Consider the following 9,460-nt stretch of genomic DNA (forward strand, 5'->3'; position numbering starts at 1 on the left):
CTGAGCCGCCCGGGTATCAGTCTGACAGGGAGGGTTAGGATACTTTCCATGGAAAGTCTGGGCTCTGGCACTAGGTGGCACCAGGACCCTGCAAACAGATGTGGTAAATTGTGTGTATGGCTTTCAAGCACTGCCGGACTGGAGCCTGCAACCAAATTAGGCTGCTCTTCTGACTGCCTCTTAGCTTCAGAAAGAGCATGATGAGACCCTTGGGGGTCTGGGCCTTGTGGTCTGATGACTGGGTGCAGATGGGGAATATCAGAGAATCCAAGGTTGGAGTAAAGGGAGGAAAAGTCTGTCCACGGGGCTGAGAGGGAGACGTTGGGGACAAATCCTGTCCTGTCTTGAACCCTGCACAATCCTGCTGGTGGAGCTCTGACTGAGGGCCCAGCTGGCTAGGCCTGGTGACGGTGCACCAGCTGGGCAGCAGTCTGTCCGCTGCTGTTTTGACACAGCGCGGCGTCCCTGCAGGCTGTGTTGGGATTGCGGGTATACGTTGTGGGGTGGTAATAAAAAGTGCCTCAAAGAGGGATAAGATGTTTCTATGGCGTTTTAAGAGTTAAAACTAAAAAATACAGCGGAAGGATGTACGACCCGGTGCTTTCCAAAAAGAAAATATTTTAAAGCATTTAGAAACAAAAACCTGCCACACTTACAAACATGACAATGATGCTGTTACAGTTGGATTTATAAAAACACAGTCCTGTATGATTTCTGCTGGCTTCGGTGTATCAGACAGCCAAGAACTTGTCAATACAGGCCTGTTAATTGGGATTAAAGTAGGGTATGACTTGAAAGTGGTATGGATGCTCTTGTTCTGGAATAAAATTGACTATTTCAAATTAGCTTAATCCACCTGATTAATCCTCTTAATACAAATTTTTAATTAAAAAAAAAAAAGGCCTGACCTAAATCCCACAAAAATCCAGTTTGGAAGTGAATTGAGGTAGTTCAAGCCTCAATTTTTTTTTCTTAAATAAAAATAGCAACATGAGATATTGCTTTTTCCCAGTTGTGTACACCTGGTATGTGGGGAAAAGGGTTTTAGAAAAAAGAGCACATCAGTTGTGTAAGGATACATGTTAATGACTATCAGAAGTACTGGCTGCAAGAGTTTGGGGGTTTTCCCTCCAATTCAATATTGATTTTTAAAAAAAATTTTTTTTAATAATTTGAATAACTAAGTAGGGATTTTCACATCTTTAGGAGGCCTGGTTTTTCATTTTTTATTTGAAAACTAAATTCCTTTAAGTTGTTTCAAGTTGGGCACCAAAAATCACCAGTAGAATTAAAGGTTTCCCTTTATAAAACTCTATGAGAAACTTTGTAATAAATATTTTCATTACTTTTTTCATTACATAATTGTTCTCTTTTCTATATCTTTGTGTTAATTTTCAGCAAGCCTATTTTGATGTCTTTCTCAGGGAAATGTCTTTTTCAGAAGCATCCCTTTTGAACTCTTCAATGCTTTGTTAACAGTGGTTTGCCAAATAAAAAATAATCGAGCGGGAGATAAATATTTTTAAATTTCTGAAATGTGTTACTAGCAATAGACTGGATGGGGGACAAATGTAAAAGTAGCAGATCAGTCACTGAAAAAGACAGTACATTAGAAATCTACTTTGCTCAAGGCCAGGGAATGGGAATGCTATTTATGTTTCAGCAAACCTACTAATGGAAACTCTTCAAAGTATTTTTTTCAATGAATGGTATGCTGGAAATGATGTGAGCGGGTGTACTTCTGAGAACGTGTGTTAAAGATCCCGGCGAAGGGAAGCCCATTGAGTGGGTCATGGCCAGCAATATCTTTTAAAGGAAGAACAGTTTGTAACTGTGTTTTGTACAAAAACAGCGACGTAGTTGTTTTGTACGTCACAGAAATCTAACACTGGAAATACCCTTTCTCACTTGGTACTTTTTTTGAATAGATCAAGTTGTAAAAATTTGTATTCTCTTGAATTTGGTTTTGTGATTATGCTTTGTGATTAACAGAGGCATATATTTTTAATAAAATGTTTTTCATCAATAAAATCCTCTTCCTACCACCAACTGCCTTTCGACCTGTTTTTATTCATGCATTCTCGAGGCCAGCTTCTATTCCACCAACTAGGCATATATGTTGATTTAGCGACCTGAGTGCAATTCTTTTCCACCCCGTTCACAGCCTGAAAATCCATTAATGCATCCACTTGTGTTGCACACCTGTCATCTTACCCTTCAAGCTAAAAAGCAGGAATGGGGAAGAGGATCCACCCACCTTTTGCATTAACAGGAACTCTGACAGGGTGGGATTGAATTTGGCCCACGGTGATTGAATTGAAATGGTGGTCCTTTCACAAAGACTGCTGGCATACCCTCCCTCTACACGTTAAGGACTTTTTCAGGCATGATGTTTGGATCTCCAAATCACTAGCCCTTTCTGAAAATGTAGGCTGTGGTATGCTGAAATCATTAGCTCCACATTATTAGAGGAAAATACCCAAACCACTGATAGCATGAACTTGGTAGCTTCTATTGCCATTGCATATAGTTGGCTTAATAAGCGAGAGCTCTCTCAGACCTAACTGACCCGTTCACGTTCCTCCTTGTGCAGCTGAACTTTTAAAACAATTGTATTCTGACTTAAAGGGTCTGTGCTGGTCACAGAGCGATCAAATCCAGCACCAAAGCCACCCCTGTGTTCCCTGCTCTGTACAACAAAGTGCCTGTGTTCAGAGCCAGCCTCCCTGCTTATGAGCAGCATCTTTATAGATAAATAGATCATGGGCATGAAAGAGGTGTTTTGTTTCCCCCTCCATTAAACAAAGATAAAAAAAGACTTGCAGGGGCAGGGTGGGAGGGCAAAGTGGGTTCTCTTTGGGGCCGAGGAGGTAAAGCAGCAGTTGGTGCTCCTGCCTGGTTTTTGCACTGCAGTATTTGGGCCCTTGCCAAGTTGCTTCCATTAGGAGGAGAAATGGATGACACAAGTGAGCTCTGCCTTCGCTGCAGACCTGCTGACACCCGGAGAACGCGCACAAAGGCCGGTTTCCTTGAACACAGTAGAAACAAACAGCAGCAGCCAGCTTCCTTACTCACAAAGCCAGGCAGTCTTCCCAGTGCCCCCAAACAGGCTCCGACTTGTGGCTGCCTCCCAAGGCCGTGCTCGCTGCTGCTTTCTGCTGATTTTTCTGCTTCTCTCGCCCACTGCTAGCAGTCCCCAGCCTTTCGCAATTCATTTCGGGGAAACTCCAGATTACATAACTTCATTTCTGGTGGGTCTCACTGGGCAGGCCAATGTCTTTGGTATTGGTTTCTTGTAGTTTGCAGTAGTCTTTAGGCAAGAGAGTAATCTTTAGTCTGCTTAGCATACTTATCAGCACAGCTGAGGCCTGTAATTGCCCACAGATAAAAGACCCTCTTGATGACAGTTATCATCATCCTCCCAGCATAGCTCTGTCCATCTGAAATACCTATTCTGTTACTGTGTAGAACAGTCCTTCCCAATATACTACCTGCTCCAGGCTTGCATGGGAGGACAGCAGAAGGCCACTTCTAGTAGCCCTATACTGTTCCCATGGTGGGGGAATTCTCTGGCCTCTTGCAGCTCCTTTTCTCCCTGTATAAATTGCTAAAAGATAATTACAGGTCACGGTGAGATTCAGGATTGGCCCTATAGCATCAGATGCTATACACTCATTTAGCTCCTTTCCGTTCCTCTGACTGCAGGGTAACTGTAACGAGCATTGCAGCATGTGCTGAATGGTGAGGACAGGCTATTCAATTTACAACCAATACAAGAGCCACCAGTTGATCAATCCATGTAGATTGGTGATAGCTGACACAGCAAGGTTGGACAACTCTGCTATGGGGGAGAAGCGCAGCTTCAAATGTGTCATACCATATCTGTAAAGGGAATTACTGTTCAATGGCTATCACTGAAGACTGACATTCAAAGCACAGGGTCACTAAGGCCCACCCATACACGGTTAGCAGAGATGCTGCTGATTAAATGTAGTGAAACACTGTCAGACAAGGTTCTTTGGGTCGATGTGGTATCTTTTATTAGACCAACTAAATAGTTGGAAAAATTGTTCTTTGCAAGCTTTCGGGCACAAACATCCTTCTTCGGGTACAGGGAGAGTGCGGTTGTTTTGTGTTCTCCTGGGTGGAATAGAAGCCAATATGAAAACCCAAATGCTTGGCAGTAAAGATCAGAGGCCATGGGAGATAACAGGTGTGAGACAAGTAGGTTGGGGGAGGGTGGGAAGTGGGGAACATTGACCTGGTGATAGAATGTACCTGGTAAAATGTAGAGGTTACCTGGGTGTAGGTTGCAGCTGTGCTGGTCTAAGGACATAGGCAGATAAGGTTCTTTGGTTAAATCCAGTATCTTTCATTAGACCAACTAAAAATAGTTGGAAAAATTCTTCTTTGCAAGATTTCAGGTACAAATACCCTTCATCAGGCTGAGGAAGCACCTGCAGTTAGTTTGTGCTTTTCCTGGGGTATCAGATGTTAGGCAGGTTGTGTGTCCAAATACCCATCTGGCTCCTAAATACCTATGGGAGCACACTTCTCACAAGACAACCACTCTCTCTCCAATCTCTCAGTTCTAATCCTCAAAGCAAATTTACAAAACACCTTTCACAGACGAGTTTACCAACTTCACTTCATAAATCTACTAGATGCAAAAAATTGTGGACTAAATATAGACACTGGATTTATGGTACATTATAACCTGCCTGCCATCCGATAACCCCAGGTAACCTCTCTTCATTTTACCAGCTACATTTTATCACCAGGTCAACATTCAGCCTTTCCCTTCCCCCTACCTACTTCACTCACATGTATTGTCCTCCGTGGCCTCTGATCCTCACTGCCTCGTATTTGCATTTTCACAGACCTGCATTTTACATATTGGTTTCTATTCCATCCAGGAGAGCACAAAACACCAGCAGACTCTCCATGTACCTGAAGAAGGGTGTTTGTGCCCAAAAGCTTGCAAAGAACAATTTTTCCAACGATTTAATTGGTCTAATAAAAGATAAGATATCACATTTACTCAAAGAATCTTGTCTGCCTATGTCCTTTGACCAACAACACGGCTACAACCTGTCTGAGCATCTTAATCCCACCCCAAGCAAACATCTCTTTTAATGCTGTCCTTGACTTCTCCATAGCCAGCGGTGGAGGCTGCCCTGGGTGGACCTGGAATTGCAGACTCATGCCTCTCCTTAGTGATGGACTGATTTTGACCCAACCGGTATGACTGAAAGCATGACTGCTATATAAAAAGGGGGAGAGAAATGCAGACCCAAAGAGGGGAAATGTGATAGATTTCAGGAACCACAATGATCCAGGAACAAGGCACCGGAGGAAATTGCCTGTATGTAATGTAAACCAATCCAGCTCATTCCAGCTGCTACCCCTCCAGACAGATGGCACGTTAGCTTGTAGCAATGCAGCATGAGGCTTTTCTGCAAGCCCCACTGCAAAACACCATCAGGCTTGTGCCTTGATGGTACTCCCTGCGTTGGGACAAGCCAGCTCTCCCTTGAACATTGCTCTTTGGAGAAGAAAGTCTTCAGAAAATCCGTCCTGGTGGCGCTCTGAGCAGACATCGCCTCATTTTTTCCTTTAGCAGGGCTCCCTTGTGGAGGCGTCTCCCTCACCACAAAACAATCCCAGCCTTGTGTTCATGGTGTTTGCTCTGAGGAGCATTCCCCATCAGGGAAGCTGGACCTGGGGGCAGAGGCAAAGTGATGGGGATGTCCCTTGCTGTAGTTTCCCTGGTCCTTACTTAGTCTAGGCAGCTTTCCATGCATCACTTCCGTGTCTTATTCTTGCTGTACTTTACTGTCTTGTAAAGTGCCTTGTGGACAACCGTGCTTTGGGAAGTGCACCTTCACAGAGCCATCGAGAGAAGGGTGACTCATTAAATGGGAGAAGTGATGGAACGAAACTGGGGTCTCGCTGAGCCCCAAGGAGCTCAGCTCACTTGCCCAGCAGAGGCAGTAAGTGCTGGGGCTGGGCTGACTCAGCCCCAGGCCCACCAGGATGCCGGGCAGCCTGAGTTTCGGAAGAAAGAAAAGAAAAGGGAGGGAAGAAGGCTCTCGGGCAGACAGCCTGGGGAACCAGACAGGCTGGGAATAGGCAGGAGACCCTGCGGCAGGAGAAAGGGCACAGCCAAGAGGCAGAACTTCCATTAAGCTGCATTATAAGGAAGAAATAAAACCCAAGCGCTGTGAAATAAGGATTCAAAGGGACAACTGGGAGCATTCTTGATTCATAGCAACATGGTATGGCTCGCACAAGGGCTGCGAGGGAACGAGAGCAGGCGGATGTGAAGGCCGGACTCTGCGGTCCCATTCCCAGCTCTGGAGGCGATCTGGTCCTATGGTGAGAGCACAAGGCAAGAGGCAGGGCCTCTGCTTCCCCCTCTCTAAAATGGCTCTAATAAATGATTTATCTGGTAAGGGAACGAACAGTTTAATTAAGGGCTAGATGGATGAAGCTAGAAAAATAAAGAGCAGCATTTTCATGAGTTCCCGGTCGTCTGCCTGCGTGCGTAGGAGCCAGGTTCAACGTACTAAATCAACCCAAGTCCTCATGGGGGAAGAGCAGCAGGCAAGGTCTTCCGAGTGCGAAGCCTGCACATTTTGCTGCTGCCATTGTCTGCTGAAAGCAGATGCTGTTCCAGGCTCCATTTCCCAGCAGCAGTATTTTGACACAATGTTCAAATTGTCTGTTAAACAAGCCACCCACGTGCTGCAGTGTTTTGACTTGCAAAGTGATTTTTGCGGATGCCTTTCTAAGCTGGAAGGAGGTAGGGCCTTTCTCTGGGTGCTTCGGTGCCTCAAGGCAAATGTGCCAGCAAGCCGGCTCTGTCTCCGGCAGAGGGTGCCCTTTGCTTGCTCAGAGGGGTTAAGACACAAGGAACCAGCTATTTCCTCAGCTCAGTTCCCTAGAAGGGATGATGAACGGCACAAGTGCCCGTAACACACAGTACTAGCTACTGCTGTCAGGGTCCCTGGCGGCACAAGGACTAACGCTAAACTCCTTTGGGCTAGGCTGGGGCAAAAGACACAATGAGCTGGCCCGTGTCTGCTTGCTTCACAAGAGCGCAGCTCCCATACAGCTTGCACAGTTGCCCTTTACTGTCTTAACCTCCTTTACCTCCCTATATCGTCTCCAGCAGTTTGGGTTGTGGCCTGGGAATCATTTCTCTAGTTTCTATTCATACCAACTTCTGGACTCCATGCCCAGGCTGCGACCGACCAGGCAGGTCTGTCTCCTGTGTATGGCTTTGCAATCAAAAAAATCATAGCTCTGTGTCTACAGCAAACAAGGCTCATTTTTCAGCCGGTAAGGCTAGGCTACCACAATATTTTAAGCTGCTTATGGTTTAAATGGCCCTTTTCTGGGAGCAGCTTCAGTGGGCAAATGCTTTAGGCACATGCACTCAGTGGGGAATGAGGAAGGACATTGTACTGTGCTTGCAGTGCGCATGCCGCAAGTGTAACTGGACTCCCGGTGGCCAAGAGGCCTTATAAGAGCCGTGTTGAATAATATATGATGTGTGGAGAGCAGCTTTTGCACCAAAGTGCTTTCGAGCTCTGTGTATCCAATACCACTGCAAAATAGCTACTTCACATAAGGCACCCCGTGCAGTTAGGGTGGGTGGCTAAGAACATCACTGCCAAGCTCCACTTCTCCGAAAAGTGTCACGAGCCCTTCAACATCTGTCGGGAGAAAACAGCACTCCCCTTGACTTTGCTTGAAAGGGTCTACACAGGCAGGGAGGCCTCATGTTTCTTCCTTCCGAAAGAAAAAGTCCGGGTTGACAATGCTGGGATTTGAACCTATGACAAGAGAATGACTTAAAGGAAGAATAATTCTTGCAAGAAGCCAGCTGGGGAATCCCAGCCTCCACTAGTCCCTTCATCACAGCTCCTCATCCTCCAGCTGCTGAGGGCCTGCTGATTGCACTGGGAGCAGGCTTGGCAGGAGCTCTGCCTCCCCAGGACGCTGTTTGAACAGCCTCCCTCCTCACTGTTCGGCAGAGCGCTAGGTTACTTTGGCTTCAGGACAGTACATTAGAGATTCCCATTGTTCTCTTTATCTGTCACACTGGCCGCAAAATTCCCACAAGCAGAGCCTTAACGCAGCACGTACGGACTTCCGGGCAGAGCACTCTGCCTTGCTCCCCTGGGAGTACCGCAGCTGTCCCCAGACAAGAGAGGAGCATAGGATGTGAGATATCTGGCTCCCTTCAAAAAGCTGCATGACTGTTGGACTGTTCAGCCTCCGGACTGAATAGCAAAGGGAAGAATAGGATTTCCTTTAGCAGCAATTGCCCAATCTGCTTCTGAGGGAGTAAGTCCACCAGAGGGAAAAAGGACATCTATCAGGCGTGTTTCCATGCCTCAGAAGTGACTAGTGATTTTGGATCCTCATCTTGCTTTGTAGAAATTGGGGAAGTATCTTAAAAGGCAGAGGCAAAGCCCTTTGTGAAACCAGGCCGTTTTAGGGTTCTTAAAGCCATACACCTCCAATGAATAGTAATTTTTAAAACAATTAGCTTTGGTTCATCATGGTGAGAGTTGCAAAAGGCCTTATTAGTCCTCAACCAGAGATCATTCCTCAACCAAGGGAGCACCAAGGACTTCAACACAGATAGTGAAGGGTTCTTGTGTGGTCCATAATCACTAGATGTTTTTGGTTATCTCATTCCCCTGTCTTTCACTGCTATCTGCAGCTTCGAGACAGAGTTTTAGAGATGGGTACATGTGTGGGTTTGGGCTTCTTGCAAAGAATTCCTCATCTTTATGCTCCTTGACAACCAAAAGAGTTCAATATTAAGGAATTAAACTGGGACAAGATTCTGTAAAAACTGGAATCTCATCTGGCAAACAAGAAGCTACAAAGCCAAGATCAACCCCAGCTGATCCCAGATCATGGATCTGATCTCACAGTACAACAGCCAGAGCCCTGTTTCCAGCCTATGCAGTCACCAAACTGCCAGCCCCCATCATCCTGCCATTTGGCCCTTATGTCTGTAATGAATGACTAGTGTTAAATTTCTGCTAAATCTCACCAGCAAGAACTCACCAACAAGTTGCGAGGTATGCTCAGGTGCACTCAAACAAACAAATCAGATCTGGGGTCCTTTAATGACCCCACATTCATCACTCTGGGCAAGACCCTGGGTATCCAGAGAATGGCCTGGGTATCCCCAGCTGTTAACCCAAAGATAAATGTTTCTTGCAGTTAGAAGCAGGAGGAGACCTTTGCACCCTGGAGGCTACAGGAAAAAAAATGTCCAAGGCTGTGAAACACCCCTCAGAACAAGGAAATGAAGCTTTTGGCGCCAAGGCAGTGCAGAGCGATAAACCCCTTCATAGGGCTATGTTCCCTTGATATCTGACAACAGGGGACCTGATGTTCCTCTTAGTGACATGGGGGAGGAGGAGGCATTCCT

Source organism: Alligator sinensis, unplaced genomic scaffold (genome assembly GCF_000455745.1).
Source record: "Alligator sinensis unplaced genomic scaffold, ASM45574v1 scaffold457_1, whole genome shotgun sequence".
NCBI lineage: Eukaryota > Metazoa > Chordata > Crocodylia > Alligatoridae > Alligator > Alligator sinensis.